The 23,434-nt window shown below is 38.0% G+C and overlaps 1 long non-coding RNA gene across 1 annotated transcript; it reads left to right on the forward strand.

The window, feature by feature from the left end:
* The first annotated feature begins 8,430 nt into the window (after positions 1 to 8,430).
* On the forward strand, positions 8,431 to 9,503 carry LOC143586520 (uncharacterized). Its single transcript, XR_013144720.1, has 3 exons — positions 8,431 to 8,563; positions 9,033 to 9,138; positions 9,462 to 9,503. It is a non-coding gene; the product is annotated as an uncharacterized LOC143586520 (long non-coding RNA).
* The last annotated feature ends 13,931 nt before the right edge of the window (positions 9,504 to 23,434 follow it).

Here is a 23,434-nt window from a genome sequence, read left to right on the forward strand (position 1 = left end):
CAAAGTATGTCGACATTAGCCAAAACCATATCTATTCTGTCAACTTGGGTCAATTCGACTTAACAAAAATAAGGTTTACTGGATTTTAATAACTCTAACTAAATGTTATTGGTCAATCTCAATTGAGTTTATTCATTCTAGTTGTCCCAAATTTAAAAAACTTAGCCTCATTGGTCCCCTATTGATAAGAACTTAACGACGTTATATATTTTTTCTGAATTTCGAGCTAATGTTTTATGCTTTTGATTGAAAGAAGAAATAAAACCTACCTTAAAACGGTGATCCAATTAATCCACATAGAGAAAGGAATTCTGTTATACTTCAAAAACTATTACAAGCTTTAACTGTTGTTATTAATACAACTAATATCTTCTAACACCCACTAACTACTTATTCCGTTATCTCTGTTAAAACTCGGTTAAAGTTGACTTTACTTCTGGTTTTTGACTTTTGACCTTTATTACCGCATATCAGTGATCAGTCCATTCATACTTCAAACTGCAAATTGGGTTTATGTGACAACTGGCATAGTATTACTTTAGCAAATTGGATTTACATGACACATGTTTTTCCTTCAGATATACAGGTCTTCCGCCACGACGAAAAAGGCAAGCAACTAGTTTTTTCTTAAACGGCAACTTTTTTGTATTTAGGCTACTGCACTCTCCAAATTTGGACAGCCCCAATGTCTCATTCTGTCCAGACTATGTTATTTTAACCGGGCTCACGCTGGCTTCAGAGTTTGGCTTGGGCATTCCTCCAGGAAACCATTTCGCCGACTGTCACTTGACAGTCGCTGTGCCACCGCAAAAGAAGAACTCTCCGGCTTAACACACAATATGACGAAAACCCGAGAAGTCTAACTCAAATCCTTCATTACCAGTATCCACCAAAAAATAACACAAGTGAGATTCAAACTTGAATCTCCGCACGAGAATACAAGGCTCCTATCAGTAGACCACAAGTAAGGATGGGCAAGCAACCAGTTATCATCATAAAAGTTTAAGCCTTTTTCTCTTTCTTTAATAAAATACAATAAATTTTTCTGAATGGTAAATGGGATTTCATTCATGAATTATGACTTTCACCTATATTTAGAGAACGGAGAAACCGAGAAGCCAAACAACTTTACACACTATTATTAATTACAGCATTTAGTGGAATTTATTTCAATTCAGATTTTGATTTTTCCTTTTCCCAAATCAAAAATCAAAATATGAATTTTGATGACCATCTCTTCCTTCAAACAAAAAACCTTAAGAAAATAGCAATTAAACTCAAACTTGATAAATCATCTGATCTGATTTTTTCTTATTTAGTTATAAAGATTCAAGTCACTAACGACTATTACATATTTCAAAACCATAAATAAAAGTACCCTAAACGTTACATCAAACGGGTCCTTTAAATGACAAAAGCTGCCTAAATTTCTCCCAAGGTTTGTCCCAAACAAGTGCCACATAATTCCCCTCAGCGCTTCCGTCCACCGCAGTGATCGTCAGGTTATATTTCCATCCCGCAACAACTTGGCTCTCTCCTTTAAACACTTTCCTAAACTTTAGAGTCGCGTGGGCCTCCTTGTTGTGTTGATCCACTGCAAACTTTCCTATACTGACCACCGTAGGGTCAGTCACATCGCGAATTGGACTCCAACCGCCTACGAGTACCCCTCCGCCGCCGGAGGAGGATTTGCACAAGAAGAGGAGCATGAGAATTGTGATGAAGAGGTTATGCATTTTGGAAGGATGGTGCATGTGAGTGAATGAAGAGTGTGTGGTTTATTTATATTATGACACTTATGGGTACATAACATGTTACATGTGAAAGTGAAGATTATTTTTCCAAATGTTTTAAAACTAGGTTTTTTCCTGGCTCGTTGCAGGTCGGTAAAAAAACCTAAGCGTTGACGTGGTAAGTCGACGCGACTTACGCGAATTAGGTTGGTTTTGGTTACGAGCTTTATTGTACATTTGTACCGGAACTAAGACAAAAAATAAAACAAAGAAATTATAAAAAATAGGGTGGACCAATGGCGCAGCGTCGATCGGTAAAACTCGATCATAGGTAAATACCTGACGATTATCGATCCTGGGCGTTGAGGCGGCGAGTCTAGGCGAATTCGATCAGTTTTCTTCATGTTCGTTGCGGCGCCAGAGCTAAAATTATAAATAATAAAATCAGCATTAGGTCGGTTTTCGTTTCAGTACTGGAACTAAAATAAAATTCGCGAGTATACACGAATTCGGTCGGTTTGCGTCACGTTCCGTCGCGGTACCGTAACTAAAACCAAATAATAAAAAAGAACAAAAATAAAATTGACATTCGGTCTATTTTTATTACGTTCATTACGGACCGAAACAACAACAAAAAAAATATCCCTATTACGGTGCCGCAAAATGGCCCAATAGAGGTTTTGCGACACCAAGCTTCTATATGGTTAAATATAATAATTACATAAATAATTAATCAACAATGGAATTGGTTTTTAATTACATAAATTTAATTTAAAAAGTAAATATTACAACAAATGAACAAAACAAATAACAAATATAAAGATTACAACAAAACAAATAACAAATTGACAATAACATGCGTGGCTATCCCTTTTAAAATAATTTAATCTATTGTTGATAAAAGGTTGATAAAGATATGTTCGAATATTAATACGAGTTATTATTCTCTCTATGGATAATAACCACATCACATACCCATAACTTAGTGGATTGGTATGTAGTAAGGTGTTTGCCTTTTATAAGCTAATACGTAATGGGCAATGATTCAGAGCGATAAGGGGGCAAAACGGATGACAACACCCCTCCCCCCCACCCCCCACGTCGATAAGTGGGGTGAGGGGCGAGGGGGGCGACGGGTTTTCGTCACATGTTGTATTTGTTGGTTTATTATTATATTTAGTATGTGTTAGATATATGCTAAATCTTGATTGATGACTTAAACATGGCTCGGGACCTCTTCTCACCCCTTAGATGTTTAAGTGACACTTTTAAGTCTTCTAATAAATACAAATAAGTAAAACAATATAATCAATAAAAAATCCTTATGAAACAAAATAGGTTTCTTTCATGTTAAATAAACTAATCTGGTATAAACACAAAATAACAATATAATAAACAAAAATACAAATCGTGATAGATTTTATAATAAATTAAATAAACTAAAAAACATTTAGTGGTTATTAAATAAGGGATATGATATTCATATTCATACACCCTCTCAAAACTCACAAACCCTATATACAATCATACATGTCACACCCCGACCATGACGGAAACGTCGGGGCGCAACCGATTGTTCATCGCACACGAAACTATTAAGTGGCAATATTTAACCAACTCATTTAAATTCATAAAAACACAAAGAGTCACATAACTTGTTCATACAATAACCGAATTCAAATCATAGTAAATAATATATTGTTCGTTTTGCTAATATCCTAATAGTCTCGATAACGTTTTTTTTTTCTTCAAGTCCTCGAGTCAACCTAAAGTGAAACCTGTAACATTGCATAAATAGATTTTGTCAACACAAAGGTTGGCGAGCAATTTCATAGTTTTTGAACAATAGATATATAATATGAAATTCCACAACTTGTATACAAAACAATAAATAATAGCAACAATTTAGATAAATGAAATCGTTAATAAGAATACGTTAACGACACCTTTCTATAAGGGGATGCCAGATATACTCGGATTTATGAATCAACCATCCAAAAGCGGTAAACACATTAGCACTTAAGCATATAAGCATATAATCACCAAATCGAGCATTTATTTAAGTGAAGCATACAATAAAGTTTGTGGTTTAAGACTCAAGTATAAATCATTTGGATTTGAATAAGTTTGCAATGTCACCCCCAAAATATAAAAGAGTGAAAACGGGGGATGAAAGTACTCACATTCAAGTAATAAACTTGAAAGATTTGATGATTTGGAGATTAACCGGAACGATGAGTTTAACGAACGAAGCCTAAAGGGGAAGAAGTCTTGTATTAGAAAAGTTGTCTTGAAAGTCTTTAAATGATAAGAAATATAAACAATTTAAAGTTTAAGGTTTAAAATGTAAATATTTAATAAATTATAATAATAGTCCTTTAAAAATGTAAGTTTGCTCGAAACCAGGTTAAAGTATCTAGCCCTTAATTTTACTCAACCTATGTTAAGTAATAAGGTGGGTAAAAATGCAAGAAAACAAGTCCCTTTATAATATAGATACTAAAACGGGTTTTAACGAGTGTTCGGGTGGTCGGTTCGGGTCTTGGTGACTTGACCAAACCCAAAGTCAACTTTCCCAAAATAATAAATGTATGAGATAACTCAATAAATCTTAAAGAAACTGAACCAAGTATGTAGTTCTATTGTTTTAGAACTAACAACAACGTTCATCGAGTATTCGGTTTAGTCGGTCCAAACTTTGTTATAGGATCAAGTTGGATTCAACATTCCGAGTACTTTGTGAAAATAATTAAAATCAGTTTATAAAGTATTTTTAAAGAAATATATAAGCTTTAATGGTTAAAAACACACTTGTGTGTCTTAAGCGAGTAAACTTGGTTTAGTTCGGTTTGGTTCGATTTTTTTATCTTGGAATAAGGCCAAGAATGGTTACTGCATGTTCAAACATCATAGAACTTGTAAAATAATTTATAAATAATAATACCAAAGTTTTACATACAAAAAGTCAACAACAAAGTCTTTAAACGAAAGTTCGGTTTCCGGTTCAGATCTTGTTTCGGGATAAGACCAAGGTTAGATTCTACAAACCCATAACCATGGAACTAATTAAAATGATTTTAGAAACTCAAATCTTACATAAAACATGTTTATACAACTATTTAAACAAACTAGTAAACAAGAGTTCGGCTTCCGGTTTGGAGCTATTTATGGAATAACCGAGGCTAGTCTCTACAAACCCATAACCATGGAACTCAAAATGTAAAATAAAACTAAGATGAGCAGAAGTTAAACAAGTATAACTAATTTGATAGTTAGATGCGGAAAATATATATAATCAAGGACTACTACGAGTCCTCCATGTAGCTTTGTCTTATGGGCCGGACACTTAACCGACCGAGACCGGAGAAATGCCCACCGAAGGTACAAAGGGTACTATTATATATATGTTGTATAACAATCTTCAAGTATAAATAAGTGTTAACAAGTTGATTATAATGTAAGACTATGGTCAGTTTGACTTTGGAAAGTCAAACTGCCAAAAAAAATATGAAGAACACCTTTGAATGCTTGAGAATTGGAAGAGAAAGAGATGAATGAGCAAGGATAAATGAAGGGGATAGAAGTGTATATATAGAGTGGGTTGAAAGGGTCATGCATGGGGTGTGATATCAAGATTTGCATACAAGAGGGGTCAAGACAAGTCACAAAACAAAAAAAAAATTAAAATAAATAAAAAAATGGGCTGCTGATCTGCTGCTGGTCAGCACGTCGGTTCGCGTCCGGAAGTTCGTTTTGGTGTATCTTGAGCGTTTTAAGTCCGTTTTCGAATCCGTAAAAGGGGTTTTTCAAATTAGACAAGCGGGAATGTTTTAGTAACATAAAATCCAATATTTTATATATTTGAAATGTTCGGGATATAAATCGGGTCGGTTTACAACATAAAAACAAATACAAAATAAATACAATTTGACCCGAAATCGAGGATTGTCACAATACAGGGTTATATCGTATGGAACCCCACTTAAAAAGATGTGAGGATCACCGGAGCCTTAAATAAAAGAGTTACTTCAATTTTTAATATTATTAATTTGACACGTTTGACTTTACATAGGAGTATACTTTTGTTATCGGCTAGGCCCAGGGGCGGACCTACATAGTAGCCGTCGGGGTCCCGGGACACCAATGTTTTTTAAAATTTATTTAGAAGCGATATAGAAAATTTTTGAAGGACCCCATATAAATTATCACTTGGACCCCATAACAATGTTACAGATCTGCTCTGCTGGGAAAGATCCTTGTTTTGGGTGTGGAATGTCCCAGGTTCAAGTCTCATCCACAATCCGTTTTTTCTATGTTTTTGCTATTTTCTTTTTTAGTCAAATAGTCAATATAATAATTAGGGTTTTTTAAGTTTATAACATCAACCAGAACAGATCTGAACGTTGTTGCTCAACCTCAACTCCTCAACACTGCTCAAGCCTCCGCAAGACCGCCACCAACCCAACACCTGCCGCCGCCGCCCTTCTCAGCCGCCATCCATCCCTTTGGCGCTCCTCTGTCTTCATTGATTTCTGATTTTGCCACAACTTTCAGGTAATTTTAAACACTTACTCCATAAAATAAAGATATCCAATTGATTGATTTTATGCAATTATTTACTTAGATTAGTAAGTGTATGTTGTATATTATTGTTAGATTACGACTTTGTTATGTTAAAAACTTAATTTTAAGGTTAGTTATGCAAGAATCATTGAAAAGAATGGGGAAAGGGTTTGAAGATGGGGTATTGTTATATATATATATACACATATATATTATAGATTTAGAGAAGAGCCATGCTATGGAGTTAGGGTTTGAGGAGAGTAGCACGGTTTAGATCGTGCAAAAACGGTTCATTTAAGAGTGTTTCAATTTGGCTCGGGTCAAAACGATTCTTTTTTCAAAATTTTAATTTTGTTCAGGTCGAAACTGGCTTTGACCACTAGACTCTTGTTGAATAGAGTTGTAACATAATAAGTTAATTAAGCATAACTTAGATGGTCTAGCTATTTACGAGTATGAGGAATTTTGTGAGAAATGCGGTAAATATCTAAAATGGGTTTAGTCATGTTAAATTAGTAGCAAAAGAAATATTTGGAGCCCGTATTTATTTACTTTCTATTTCGTAATGGCAAAGCTTTGATTTTGCAGATGGAAGCATGTAACTTGTTCATATCATGATTGTAATGTTTTCTCTTATCGTTTCGAATGACATCGTATTGTGTGTGTTTTATTATAATGATATTTTTTTCTATTATGTTTCTCCACCCGACCCGACCCGACCCGACCCAAACAACGACCGACCCAAAAATTTGAACGCCGAAAATAACGGGACCCCGTTGTCAAAAAATCCTGGGTCCGCCACTGGCTAGGCCATAGGCTTTGATTAAAAGCTTTTACAGATAACCACTTTTTTTTTCACTTTATTTCTTATATATTGTGGCTACTCTTTGTTGCAGATCCATTTTGACGAACAATCTTGGGCAAAATCTCCGCTCGATATGGGTAAGAAACAATACCAATCTATCAAACATAAGAACGCATAAAACAACACCAGTCTACATAAAGAGTGTTTTATAATAACAAAAAATACCTAATAATAACAAAAAAATATATCAAAATCAACAATAAAATAATAACAATCAATAGTTATAACAATAAAAGAAAAAAAATTAATAATAACAACAAAATATAAATTAAAAAATACTTATAACGTTTCATAATCGGAAATCAACAAATACGAAAAAAAAATAACAAAATGTGTATAACAACAAATTAGTTCTCATTGCTTTTATGCTAAGAAGTATTTGTATTTGATCCTGAAAATGCAACATATTTATACGTATAATTATGGTTAGCTCATTAAAAATCACTCGTATTTGAGTTTTATCTTATTCAACTTGAGTTAGTTGACTAGTATAAGCTTTCATATAGCACATTTAACCTCTTCGGGTAGACGAACCCATTTAAATGTTTAAGTTCTTACTCTTGAGTTAATATTTTGAATAAGCTAGGTCGTTAAAATATCTGTAACATGTATTGTAATAATTTTATGTTTTTTTCTTAATATTTTTATTTTTTAGTCTAGTATAGTTTTTTTAATTACATGTAGTTTTTTAATGTAAATTTTATTTTGATGTATTTTTTTATTTAATGAAATATTATTTGTTTAATTTTTATTAAAAATATTTATAAATGCAAAATAGAAAAAAAAAATTGAGTAGTGATTGCTGCAGAATTTTAAGAACAATTTTGACTAGATCACCTTTTTGCAAAACTTTAAATGCTAGCTGGGTATCACGTGACGTATAACGTGAAAAGTTGTAACTACGCATGGGCTTAAGAATTGGTAAGGCTGCTAACTGCTAAGCCAAATTACTTTGATGCTATTGCTTAATGGGTTACGGGCCTTTGATTGGACTTTTATAAGATTTGTCCTATTGGGCTATGGACACGTCATCATATCCGGCCCATTTGTAGTAATGTCACCGTAAAGTTATCACGAATAGATTCCTCATGCTTTTTTGGCCCTTCACTTGGATATCTCTATGGATAACCAGATTTAATATATATCACATTTTATTAATTAACAAATAAATAAAAAATATCGTAGCCATAAAATATCTAAGTAGTTGCACTTTTTGGTGACCTTTACTAGCTAGATATTTACTTGATACATATATATACATACGTGAATAAACAGATATAGCATAAAAAGTAAAGAAGATATGACAAGGCTTCAAATCCACAAGCTATCATGCTTACATTTCCATCCTCATGGCCATAAGCTACCATGCTTACAAAGCAATCCTCATGCCTTCATTAGAATGGTAAGTCATACATACATACATACATACATACATACATACATACATACATACATACCTTCCTACGTATATACAAGTTATAATTCATGTAATACTTACATGGGCTAAACAGGTTTCAAGAATGAAACCTTTATAACATGGTAGATTTGTAACATCCTAAATTTAGTACTTTATATTTAAAGTTTAATTAATATTTTGAAAATGAAGATAAAGATATAAAGTGACTTAGATAAATAAATGTGGGAGCAAATGTGTTCATATATTTTCAAATGACTCATTATCACTACTTTTTGTTTAATCCACATCCTATATAGTATATCATATCATATTGTACTTCACAGAAAGATAGCATTAGCACCATGTGTTGGGTCACTTCACTCGCGAGATGAAATGGTCAACATATTGTCCTAATGTAATCTTGTTGTTACTATAACGGTACAACATTCTTACATTAAAGGTTTTGTATATACAGGTGCATCATCTAATAGAAAGGTGCATAATTTTTCGTATGGATAGAGACGAATGCGTGAGGACGCTTGCTAGGCATGCTAACATTAGTCCTACTGTTACCTTTACAGGTTTAGTTCGGAAGTATATTCATATATTCTTAAAACTATTTGTGTTCTTACATGTGTTTGACATTTAAATTTTTCGATATAATGGATTAGATGCACTGTTATACACATGTGCATCAAAACTTATTATGACGACTTAAAGATTAATAAAATTTTAATTGTATAATTTAAATAAAGTATGTTAAAGATAAAGTAATAAATAGGCTGTTATCTTTTATCTTTTAACTTTGTAGGTGTGTTCAACTTCATGCTAGTACAGATTTATTATCAAAGTTGTTACTAAAACAATGCTTTGATATTTATTTTTTATGGATACTTTGATATAGTTTGGGAAGAGTTGCTTAAAGAGAATACGGTCTTCTTTGTAGCATACTCACGACGTCGTATTGTACCAAGCAATGCATTGAACAGTAAGTCTACCAACATATATGTGGGGGAAGGTTAACGTACAAATGAAATTAACGCGTAAATTGTGAGAATCAAGTAGAGTAATTATATATGCAAGTAGAGTAATTATGTAATTATATCATAGAGTAATTACGTAATTACTTTATGATGTAATTACATAATTACTCTACTTGTATATATAATTAATCTACTTGATTCTCACGATTAACATGCTAATTTCATTTGTATTTGATCCAAACCATATATATACGTACCCAATCTTTTTTCACTTCTTATCGGTAATGTTTGATATATATTATATTGTTACAGGGCATCCACAAGAGACTAACAATGGAAGAACATGGAGGTGACATTTGTTACCACTCAATTAATTATTGTGCAATATTTACTATTTTTTTATTTGCTTTATCCTATTATGAGTTGAAGTCTGATTTCATCCATCAAATGCTATATTCTTTGATACATCAACGTTTCTAAGTCCCAAATCGGTAAATTAAGATACAAGACACGTATTAAACACTTTTATTGAAGAAAAAAAAAACTTAATTATGATTGTCGAAACATGAAACGAATCTGACCTGATCCAAGATGATGTTCCACGGTGTTAGAGATGAACGAACCACGTCTCGACCTTCTTCTCCAGCTAGCTTGAGATCTGCAATGGCCTTTTGGGGGTGTGGAGGTGACTGCTAAAAAATCTCGAGGATCTCTTGTTTACAGACACAAAAATGGTATGATGGCAGCTCTTACTGAGCATCCTCCCTTACTGAGCATCCCCCCTTTAGTAAGGAGGTGGAGACCTCCTTATATAGGGAGCCTCATGGCCACCATCATGGTATCCTAATGGGCCTAACCCAATTAGGGTTACTTCCACAAAACTCACTCAGCCCAATAATATAGTATTAGTCCATATAATAAAATAAGCCAGACATAATAAATTAAGGTCGTAAGCCGGGTTTAGTACCATACCCCTACAAGCCCCCCAAGTCCAGTGTTGCTCCTAGGCGTGCAAGCGTTTAGGTGGAGCGCTGGACTTCATAAGGTGTATTAGGATATGAGGCGGTTTTTCCCCTTTCTTCGGCCTTGTCATTATTGTCTTTGAGTTTTGAGAGGTTTTCTCCATGATGGTGACATGTTGTGATCCTTATGATAATGATGGTGCACTGGCATAAATAAGATATAGCACGCATCATAACAATAGTGGCGCAGGGCCTGATAAAAGAGAGTGCGCATCTCGATAATAATGTAATGCAACTTGCGCGCGAGGCAGCTTACGAGCTATAAAAATAATGAAGCTTGCGCGCGAGGCGACTTACGAGCTATAAAAATAATAAAGCTTGCGTTCGAGGCGACTTACGAGCTATAAAATAATGAAGCATGCGCGAGTTGCGGCTTATGAGCTATAAAAATAATGAAGCATGCGCGAGTTGCGGCTTACGAGCTATAAAAATAATAAAGCTTGCGCGCGAGGCGACTTACGAGCTATAAAAATAATAAAGCTTGCGCGCGAGGCGACTTACGAGCTATAAAATAATGAAGCATGCGCGAGTTACGGCTTACGAGCTATGATAATGACTGGCCCACAAGGGCCTCTTCTACGCAGGATGACTATCCCGGCTTGTCTTCAAAATAATAATGGAGGCACAAACGGCCAGATAATAATAATAATGTCATAGGTGCTTGTGCGACTCGTAGCCGAACCTGCAAAAACATATCAACTAAAGGTGGATGTATTGCATGGTTCCCATCCTCGGGCAAATTATGAGGTGTGCCCAACCTATGTTGGCGCGTGGCCGTTTGGGTTTATGAGGATTCCCAACCTTTAAGTTTGGCGCTATAGCCGTATGGGTTTATAAGGATTCCCCACCTATAATTAGGACGTCTTCCATCCTTAGGCGAATTATGAGGTGAGCCCTTGGTGCATAGCTGTTTGGGTTTGTAAGGATTCCCAGTCCTATGTATTCGGCGCGTAGCCGTGTGTTTTGAGGAATTTGTAACCAAGCATGTGCTATTGTTAGCGTTCTGGTATTTGGCTACAAGTATTCAACGTCTCTGACACTAGCATCTTTTCTGATTGAGGGAGGTTTCCTTGTTATACTTGTAGTAACCCGAGGGGGTAGAATGTCAATATCTAAACCCTTACTTTATTAATATAATAGCAAAAGTTTAGGGGCCCTTTTGAAATTTTGAAAATTAATTCCTTTTTGTTGGAAAACCTGTAACATTCACGTGCCGCGCCGTTTTTATCCACTGACTTGCATTAGTGACCTGCGAATGTTCATAGGTGACCCGCGGCGTTCATAATGATCCGCGGTGATCGGTGTTCGCCTAACGGAGTGTTGGTCTGCGGTGCGCGCATGCATGGAGGCGGAGTGATGATCCAAGGTCGCGTATGCATGGCGGCGGAGTGGTGATCCGCGGACGCGCATGCATAGCGGCTGAAAGTTGAGCGCGCATGCATGGCGGAGAGTTGAGCGCGCATGCATGGCGAAGGATTGAGCGCGCATGCATGGCGGGAGTTGAGCGCGCATGCATGGCGGGAGTTGCGCGCGCGTGCATGGTTTAGGATTGAGCGCGCATGCATGGCGGGAGTTGAGCGCGCATGCATGGCGGGAGTTGAGCGCGCATGCACGGCGGGAATTGAGCGCGCATGCATGGCGAAGGGTTGATCTGCGACTGCGGTGGCAGAATGTTGAACCGCGGTGGCGCGCATGCGACGTGGCTTGTATTCCACCTTGCTATAGTGGCGCTGTTGCGCTACAATGGCGCTGTTGGTATGCTAGTTTGTATGTGATCCGCGGTGGCGCGTGTTACTCCGCCGTGCCTGTTTTTGTCCGCCTACACGCATGGGAAAGCGGTTGACACGCCGTGAACGGATTACAGAAACATGGTGGTCTTCATAATGACGCGGTGTTGTTAAGCGACGGCGCCCACGCATGTGGCGCAGTGTTCTTTTGTGACGTGATTGCGTAGTGGTGATCCGCAAGCATGATGGCGGTGTTTTGTTTAGCGATGCGCATGCACGGTGGCGATCAACTGTTGAGGTGGTGTGGTATTTATAGTATTAGGATTTCCAATGGTTTAGTACCATACCCAATTATGGCCTTTTTGGCCTCCTCCTATTGCTTCGTGCCACGTGTACTTAGGACACCTGGTGCTTTTTCATTGATTATTCTCTGACCAAGGTATTTCACCTGACCCATGTACCATCACGTGGTGACACATGGGCCTTGCTGAGTTGTCCACCCTTCAGTGGCAGCTGTCAATATCTGCACATTCTTTATTCCTTAAAAGATACCTTCTGGAAGGTTGTCTGATGAGCACAATCATGGTTGTCCTTATCCTGATTTGGATAAGGACGTGGTTGGTTGTGCATATGGGATATGCGCCTATCCTGGGGACGCGCGAGGTCTTCTCTTTATTCTCACGCGCAGATGTGATATGCGTGAGCATATGTGATGCGTGAGTATATGCGATATGCGCCACGCGCAGATGTGATATGCGTGAGCATGTGATATGCATGAGCATATGTGATGCGCGAGCATATGTGATGCGTGAGCATATGTGATATGCGCCACGCGCAGATGTTTTGGCTTTGTGTCTTCATGACATCCTGATTTCAAGCCTCTTGTCTATATCTTGTGGGTTGACCCACCCCGCTCGATGTTAAGGCGGGTGCATACCCCTTCAAGCCCCCCCAGTCTAATGTGTCTTGTCTCACGCGAGCGAGGTAGGATAGATATTAGACTTAATAGTTTGCTTTTTCAATAGGGCTTGTTTTTTCTTTTTCTTTTCTTGTACGCGCGTTGCGCGAAATTCCATCTATTTGGTTAAAACGAATCGTCAATGCACGTGGTTGGTTGGTGTTGGATCGCGGTGGTGCGGTGCTCGGCGCCAGCGCGCATGTGTGATGGCGCGCTGCTGCTTCATAGCGGTGGCACTCATGCATGGTGGGATGCACCATGGCGGCCAGATGGTTATCCGCGGTGGCGTGTACGCATGGTGGCGCAATGACCTTACGCGGTGGCGAGGTTCACTTGTCGTGGCGCGAATGAATTTTGACGGAATGTTAATCCGCGACTGTGCGCATGTATGGTGGCGGAGTAGACCCGTGACGGCGCATCGTGATCCGCGGCGACGCGCTGCTGCTTCATGGCGATGTACTGAACCGCGGTGGCGCATGCGTGGTGGCGATGTATTGAATCGCGGTGGCGCATGCGTGATGGCGGTGTATCGAACCGCGGTGGCGCATGCGTGGTGGCGATGTATTGAATCGCGGTGGCGCATGCGTGATGGCGGTGTATCGAACCGCGGTGGCGCATGCGTGGTGGCGGTGTATCGAACCGCGGTGGCGCATGCGTGATGGCGCGCGCGTGTGCTATAAGGTATGCTTACACATTGAAATTTGAACAAGGTTGTAAGGAAATTATTTTTACTTACTCCTTAACAGTTGTCATATTTCAAGTTATTTTGCGATATTTTGAATATGCTGACACGTGCCTTGGCATTTCATTATTCCTTTTTTGCGCGACGTTATCGTGCATTTATTATAAGGAATTATGAATGAGTTTTTTAGCCTTTACGTGTCAGTATGTGTTACTCTGCCTATATCCATTATAATCCCATGCGCGGCCCCGACCTGAAACCTTAACAACTATGCTTTGGCATGTGCTTTGCCTTAGTTGTGCTTAGGTATTTTATGGTCCAGCTGCGCAATACGTAGGATGGATGCTATGAGTAATTTGAGCTAAGGCTCATATTATCGGGCTAAGGCCCTGACGTTTTAGAGTTAAAACTCGTCAACGCGTTTGAGCTTGAAGCTCGCGCATGTATGTTTTACTTCGTTTTATTTTTAGTTTGATGTCAATACAATGTTTTCATATTGCTCAAATTAATAAAGGGAAGTGTGAAACATGTATGCAAAATTAAAATCAGGCTCGCACATGCATGGCGGCGGAGTCGTGACTCGCGGGCGTGCATGCAGGGTGGCGAAGCTTGATCCTTGGCAGTGCGCATGCACGGCGGCGGAGTGGTGACTCGCGGGCGCGCGCGCATGGCGGAGAGTTGCGTGCGCATGCATGGCGGCGAGTTGCGCACAAGCATGGTAGAGGGTTGCGCGCACATGCATGGCGTTGGAGTCTTCTACGTAAAACCAAAAGCATGGAGTCGTCTTTCGAACTCACATAGTGGTTTCCGCGGGCGCGCATGCATGGCTGCAGAGTGAGGGTCCGCGAGCGTGCGTGCATGGCGGCGGAATGGTGACCCGCTGGCGAACATGCACGGTGGCAGTCTTTTGCGCAAAACCCACATGGTGGTTTCCGCGGTGGTTTCCGCGGGCGCTCACGCATGTCGGCGGAATGGTGACCCGCTGGCGAGCATGCATGGTGGCAGTCTTTTGCGCAAAACCCACATGGTGGTTTCCGCGGTGGCGGAGTTTTTCCGAGACTGTTAACTTTAGTTGCTCTAGTGGTGATGGAGGAGCACCGATGTACACAGCCTGTTATTCTTCTGTGCATTCCTTTTTGCTCCCAATTTTTGCTTTGTGGCCATAGATCTAGAACTTATTCCAGCATTGAACACTGAAAAATCAGATCTGGATCCGGCACCCATTGCGTGTGAACGCAGATCTGCGTCACTCCAGAAACACAGAGCTGGAAGCATCTTTTAGATCTATGGATCTTTTTGAGCTTTAATAGAACAAATCTTGAAGCATCTTTCTGTAAACTTCCAGATCTGGATTTTTCTTGAGCAAAAATGGATGAACAGATCTGAATAATGGATGAACAGATCTGAGAACCGAGACGAAAATCGAAGGGTAGCTCGTTGCCCCTCCCACGGATGGCGCCAATGTCGAAACATGAAATGAATCTGACCTGATCCAAGACGATGTTCCACGGTGTTAGAGATGAACGAACCACGTCTCGACCTTCTTCTCCAGCTAGCTTGAGATCTGCAATGGCCTTTTGGGGGTGTGGAGGTGACTGCTAAGAAATCTCGAGGATCTCTTGTTTACAGACACAAAAATGGTATGATGGCAGCTCTTACTGAGCATCCCCCCTTACTGAGCATCCCCCCTTTAGTAAGGAGGTGGAGACCTCCTTATATAAGGAGCCTCATGGCCACCATCATGGTACCCTAATGGGCCTAGCCCAATTAGGGTTACCTCCACAAAACCCCCTCAGCCCAATAATATTGTATTAGTCCATATAATAAAATAAGCCAGACATAATAAATTAAGGTCGTAAGCCGGGTTTAGTACCATACCCCTACAATGATGTAAACCATAACTTGGTTAACTTTGGTTTTATAGGCTAACATAGACTTGTTAGACTTTAATATGTATCACGTAATAAAAGGATATATAACTAACTGCTAGGATTATACACACACATGGACATGAAAGCAACAAAAAAGAACACAAAAAGAACACAAAGATTTAGCATGCATTAGATATGTATATAGAGACTAATCTAGGGTTTATTACTTTATAATTAATCAATCATTAAAGGGGTTAGGCTTAGAACCGACTGCCCCTTTGCCCGTCCAGGCACCTTTCTCCTTTTCTGCGATCTCTACCAATCGGTTGAAAAGGCTTTTGAACCCAACACCAATTTGTTATTATCCAACTCAACTACCACCTAACTTGTGGGTCAGATAATTACTAAGATAAAACTAAACAAACTTTTTGCAATCTAACTTGGATACTTGTCAACTTTGGTTTCTCCATATTCACTAACTTATAAATACGGTCTAGAATTACCAAGTAACTAAAGAGATTTCAGGTAACCAAAAATTCGTATATTGTAACATCTGTATGTTGAGATTAATAAATAAAAGAAAATTTTAGTATTTATTGTGTGTGTCATTATTTAAATTTTGTTAAGTATAAAGAGATTGAGTTGTAGGCCTAGAACTTATGAATGGGCTTGAGAGAGTGGTTGCGGGCCTTAGGCCCAAGGGGTGGAATAGTTAAACCCCAAATTCTCCAAACACTCCTCATTTCCATCTCCATCTTCCCTACACACACTCAAGAATACACACATATTCTCTCTAAAACCCGAATCCACATCCGAGCCAAAGGGAGGGTAAATCTCGTGTTTAAACATCATCAAACAACAAGAAACACCACTAGATTTGTGGGTTGTTCAGATCCGAACCCAAACCCGAGACCATAAGGTGAGTTTTGGTTAAAAAGGTTAAGTTTTAAGGTCAGTTTCGACATGCAAACTGATATAACGATAGACCGGGCTGTAGGATGTAATAAAAACATAAACTTGGTAGGCCGTAACCCACCGGGTGCGATATAGAACAAAAAGGTGATGTTCGGACCTTGTAAAACATAGGTAGACAAAGTTGGTACGACCCAAAACACATAAAAAGAGTAAAATCGGGTCATAAGGAAGAGTCACGGAAGAAAATGGCTTTAAAATGGTAAAAATGAAGAATAGGAGATTCTGATCGCACGGTACAGAATCGCACGGTACAGAATCGCATCACATAGCCATGCGATGCGATTCGTTTTCCCATGCGATGCGATTCGTTTTGCATCCATGCGATGCGATTCGTTTTCCCATGCAATGCGAATAAAATGTTCTCATGCGATGCGATTCGTTTTCCATCCATGCGATGCGAATTGTTTTGCATCCATGTGATGCAAATTGTTTTCTCATGCGATGCTAATTGTTTTGCATCCATTTGATGCGAATTGTTTTCTCATGCGATGCGATTCGTTTTGCAACCATGCGATGCGACTAAAATCTTATCATGCGATTGGTTTTACATGCGATCCAAATTGTTGTAAAACGTAACCCCAGCCAGGGGCTCCGCCCCTGGACCCTGCCAGGGCTGCCGCCCCTCAACCCCGCTACCGCTGCCCCTAGACCCCCGTTAGTTGAGGGTTTCATTAACTTAGATGTATGAAGTAGTAGTAATAGATAATTGATACTCGTAACTTGTTACACAGTTAGCCGGGCACAGCTAAGGAAGGGTATTACCATTAACTCCGAGAGAAGCTGGCTACATGTGAGTTTCTAGCCCCATTTCTCTGTTATGTTTTCGGGGTTGTGTGCATACTCCTATGTGATTAGTTAATACACTTACCTTAAGTGGTAAGTGCATGCCATATGAATGTTTATAAATGATACTTGTTTGGTATAGAAAGAGTTAAATGTATGTATGAAGATGTATACGAGAATAGATATAACTAATGTATGTATGGCATGTATGGTTTATATGGTTAAAGGGTTGCATATCCTAATAATATCTGTGAAGAGTAAAGGGTTGCAGACCCTAATAAGATCTGCGAAGAGTAAAGGGTTGCAGACCCTAATAATATCTGCGAAGATTGAAGGGTTGCAGACCCTAATAATATATGCGAAGGTTATAGGGCGGAAGGCTCTTTAAAATGTAGAATGGTTATGTATGTATAAAATAATGAAAGTAAGTTAAAGTACGAATGTATGGAAGTATGAAAGTAAGAACGAATGTAATATGTGTCTTCGGATATATATAAATGTGTAAGAATGTGAATGTAATGTAGGTTACCTGCTTAACTAGAACTCACTCATTGTAGCTAACTTTTAGTATGCACGCAGGTAAATAGGTTAAAGGAGTTGGCTTGAGGATGACACATGGAAGGGACTGGATGTCACACCCCAAACCAGGGCCTAGGAGTGTGACCATCAGTTGGTACCTGTTTTGTAAATATATCAGAGTCGCGGGTTCATTTTAACGGAAGTCTTTAAATATTAAAATATTAATTTACATTCTCAAAACTACTCGGGAATTAAACACCCAAGTTTCAGTTTTACAAAACCGTGATATTAATAATACAAGGATTTGTAACATTCAAAAACGAGCCATCTCGAGTGATCTTCTACGACTCCAATCCTTGTATATCATCTATTATCATCTAATTACCTGCAAGGGTGGGAAAAACACGTCAGCTATATGCTGGTGAAACGTTGACTCGATAAAACATTTATAAGAGTCGTTAAATACAAACATAGTTTTCTATTCACAATCTCAGCAGGAATGCCTGTTCATTCCCGGGATTTGTACCACTACCCTACACACACAATTCAAAGGTTCCCCGAGTACATAGCCCCTGTTCGGAGATAACTTTCCCCTAGGCTATGTAACCCTGTTGGAGAACCGGTTATGACTGAATTGGTTTTGTATGCCAATTATCAGTTATGTTTGGATCCAGACACATGTGTATTCGGTCTGAGTTGCTTTTTATTATCTATTTTGTATTATAACGATTTTAGAGATTATATCTCATGCAAACATTTATCAGACTCTTTGTAATAAACAACCAGTCTATTACAAGAGTAAAATCAGTTCAGACAGTAAAAGGTTAACTTGTTCACCTTATATTACAGTAGGAAATATCAACCTCCTTGGCTTCAGTATGCTATTAACCTATATTCATAATAGGTATGCATAAGTACCTAGTTTGTATTATTCAGCAGACTTTAAGTCTGTTACAGTTTCAGCAGACTCGAGGTCTGATCAGCAGACTCTTAAGTCTAACCTAACCTTAGTATAGTTATAGTCGTTTTATGAAAATACTTTGGATTTACATATGACATTTGGAATAGCACGCTTTAGCCTAATAAAGGATATCACGTTGGCAAACTTCTCCAGGTAAGCAAACGGGTCCCGCGGTTGATTGGGATTTGTACGAATTGCTTTCCTTAGGCAAGAAGAGTCTACTAATGATACCCTCCCTTCCAATTACTACATGCCCGTCAAAATAATAGTTTTGATAACATTACTTCACATGAAAGCAACGTCTTTACTTTATAAAACATTACTTGGAAAATATTAACAGTTTCACGACTATACTCTTAACTAAGTTGTAACTAGATATTTAAAGTAACTAGTAAAGTAACTTAACCCTATTCCTACCTTAATCGGCTTGACGGAACTTAAGAACTTTAGAAATCAGCAGCAATTCAGCTTGTACTTCGTTACAAGACCAACAGCTCGTTAAACAGTGTAACGACACCTCGGTTCTTCACGAAAACGGCCCTCGACACCCTAGAACGCCCTTGGCACGATTACCTAGGTTAAGTGTGTGAAATGAAGGTGAAAATGAGATGCATTGGCTTGAACCCGTAGCTGCCCTTTTATAGGCGAGTTTTGCAGACCATTGTGACATTTGTCAATTTCGGGTTATTTTATACTTGTATTCTTAATGTAAACCCGACCCGTTTTGTATCCCGAACCTTTCGATATTATCAAAATGATGAATTGTATGTTAAATATTTGTTTTATAGTTGTTGGATAAAAAAACACCCTTTTCGGTTCTTAAAATTCCCCGAAAACGCTCAAAACGAACTTCAGGGACTAAAACTACCAAAATGGAGACTTGAAGGACCTATTTGTAGTTTATGCTTCTTGGGTCTATAACCAACCCATTTTCATGAAACACCCTTTATGAAAAACCCATTCAACTTACTCTATATATACACACCCATCTTCTTCATTTGTGCTTGCTCATTTCTTCATTTCTCTCTCAAATTCTTGAATTCTAAGGTTGTTCTTCATAAGCTAATCTTTCATTTTAACTAACTTCTCAACACTTAAAGCTTGATGTTACAACATAGATATAATATACACTCCTTTTTTACCTTCGGTCTTTCATTTCTCCGGTCTCGGCCGGTTGAAATGTCGGGCTAGTAAGGCAAGGTTATATGGAGGACTTTGTAGTCCTTGTTTATATATTTAACAAATCTAACCATATAACTTGTTATACTTGCTTAACTTCTACATATTTTAGTTTATTGTTCATATTTGTCAATTTCCATGGTATTGGGTATGTGGTGACTAGCCTCGGTTTCATCCCGAGTTGAGAACCGAACCAAAAACCGAACTTTTGTTTAAAAGCATTATTGTTAACTTTTTGAATGTAAAACTTGAGTATTATTATTTATAAGTTATTTTACAAGTTCCATGGTAATTGGGTATGTGGTAACCATCCTCGGTCTTATTCCGAGTCAAGGACCGAACCAAAAACCGAACTTTTGTTTAAAAGCTTTATTGTTAACTTTTTGAATGTAAAACTTGAGTATTATTATTTATAAGTTATTTTACAAGTTCCATGGTAATTGGGTATGTGGTAACCATCCTCGGTCTTATTCCGAGTCAAGGACCGAATCAAAAACCGAACTAAACTGAGTTCACTCGCTTAAGACACACAAGTGTGTTTTTAGCCACCAGAACTCATATTTTTCTTCAAGATTATATTTTAAATCAATTTTAGTTAGTTTCTAAACATACTTGGCATGTCGGTAACCAACTTGATCTTATAACAAGTTCGAACCGATAAGGTCGTATACTCGCTTTACGAACGTTAAGGTTCTTCACAATAGAACTACATACTTGGTTAAGTCTATTTTGATTTTATTGAGTTATCTCATAACATTTATTATTTTGGGAAGTTAACTGTGAGCTTGGTCAATTATCAAGTCTCGAACCGACAAACCCGAACACTCGTTTATACCTCGTTTTGGGTATTCTTATAACCAAGGGTTTTGCAATATCGCATTTTAACCCACATTATTACTTAACATAGGTTGAGTAAAAAAAGAAAAAAACTAATGAATGGAATACCGAGACCCGGTTTCGAGTAAACTTATTTTACAAAACTCGTTTCTTTAATTTATCAAATATTTACATTTTAAATCCTAAACTTTATTTATTTACTTTATTTGTCATGTATTTTATTTTAAACCCTTCCAAGACTACCTACTAACACAAAACCCGTTTAATATAGGTCTTGCTCGTTAAACCGATCTCTCCAATTATTCACGACACTATCTTTCAAGTTACTTGTTAAAGTGAGTACTTTTTCATCCCCCGTTTTCCATCTTTCATTTTGGGGGTGGCATTGCATACTTATTCAAATTCAAATGATTTATACTTGAGTCTTAAACCACAACACGTATTGTATATGTTTACTTAAATAAATGCTCGATTTGGTGTTATATGTTTTACATGATTATGTGGAAATTCTTGAATGCTAAGGCGGGTAGCCTCATCAAAGTATGATCATACGTTAATTCCGAGTATATATGGTATCCCCATATAAAAAGGTGTCGTCAATGTATTCTTATTGACGATTTCATTATTGTCGTCAATGTATTCTTATTGACGGTTTTATTATCTAAATTGTTGCTATTATTTATTGTTTTCATATACTAGTTGTGGATTTCATACTATATACTTATTGTCCAAAACTATGAAAATTGCTCACCAACCTTCGTGTTGACAAACTCTATTTTATGCAATGTTACAGGTTTGATGTTAGCTTGATTGGATTACTTGAAGAAACTTATTATCTTGGCTTTAGGATATTAGAAAATAAAAGAACAAGTTATTTGTTTATCTATCTATTTGGCATTTTGTATGAACAATTGTTGTGTTATTTATGATGATATGGATTTAAATGAGTTGTTTAAATATTCTAACTTTATAGTGTCATTGTGCAATGAGCAATCATGTCGCGCCTCGACGTTCCCCGCCTTCATTGGTCGGGGTGTGACAACCATCACGTAGCGTGATGGCCTTTTCCCCAAGGTCGTCGCATAGCGCAACGCCGCAATTAATCAGAAGCTGCCACGTGTTGACACGTGATTGGCCACGTGTCCCGGGTTACTTAACCTGGTCATCGCGTAGCGTGATGGACCAGTTGGGTTTGGCCGTCGCGTAGCACGGCGCCCACCTTTTTCTTGAATTATGTGATTCTCTATCGCGTAGCGCGACGGAGTTAGTCAGGAGACCATCGCGTAGCGCGATGGGTCTCAAAACCCAAATTTTCCATTTTCAGTCCTTTAACTTTTAGAAATGGCATTTTTAGCCCAAAATTAGATGGAGTATTTTCACGGTGTTACACTGGAAGACTGGCATCTTGAGAAGAAATATTATGATACTTTTATGTTACGTTAATACAAGATAACTTTTGTTAAGACAAGGTTTTATGTTTTGTAATGTAAAACTTGAAGTTTTAATTATTCCGCGAAAGTTTCAACTAACTCTAATATTTAGAACTGTGTTTATGAGTAAATCTAACGCCCAATATAGGGCACCGGAAATGGGGCTTTACATATATGGATTATAATACAAGGATTTAGTAATCAGGTACAGAAGTGGAAAAGGTTTTTTGACTAAAATAGTTACGTGTAACACTACAACAACCAAAATTATGGTTTTGTTTATACATTAGTTAGTTACATGATAAGGGACCAGCTGAAGTGTCACTAAATGTTGATCAAGTCATGGTCCATTATGTGACTTTGATTCTATGATTGTGTTGCAAAAACTTCTGGATGCCTACACCTGAACCGGTTTTTTTTGGTTATCTACCCTTTTATTTACCTTGAAAAAGCATGGCCACCTTACGTCCTTGAACTGATAACCATATTTGGCTAACCTAGCCATCTCCATCCATCGGGACCAACAAGGGGTATGCATATATCAAAATATACGCAACTCAATTAAATAAAAAAACCAATATATTTCATAATCAACCATTTCAAAATAAAGAACTCGAGACAATGTTCAAGTACCAGGCATTACGGTGCTGAAGTAATGATGAGTGGGTAAAAGAATGCGTTTTTAATGTCTAATATCGTGTGCTTTAGCTATTTATATATATCGAACATGATTACTTTGAGATCTTTTATGATTGCAGGTGTGTTGGTGCTTAATGGAGCTAAATGGAGCTTAATGGAAACTATTGGGATGATACTCGAAAGTTAGAACGAAGATGAATGAGACTGATAGTCAAGATATGGATAAAAAATGAAGAAGCCATACAGGCTGCAAATTGTGCCATCAGGGCCGCAATTTGTGGTCCTGTCTGATGAGGCGGGCCGCATGCAGG

Source organism: Bidens hawaiensis, unplaced genomic scaffold (assembly GCF_021521415.1).
Source record: "Bidens hawaiensis isolate Kalapana, Puna unplaced genomic scaffold, B.hawaiensis_p1.1 tig00034686_1, whole genome shotgun sequence".
Lineage (NCBI taxonomy): Eukaryota > Viridiplantae > Streptophyta > Magnoliopsida > Asterales > Asteraceae > Bidens > Bidens hawaiensis.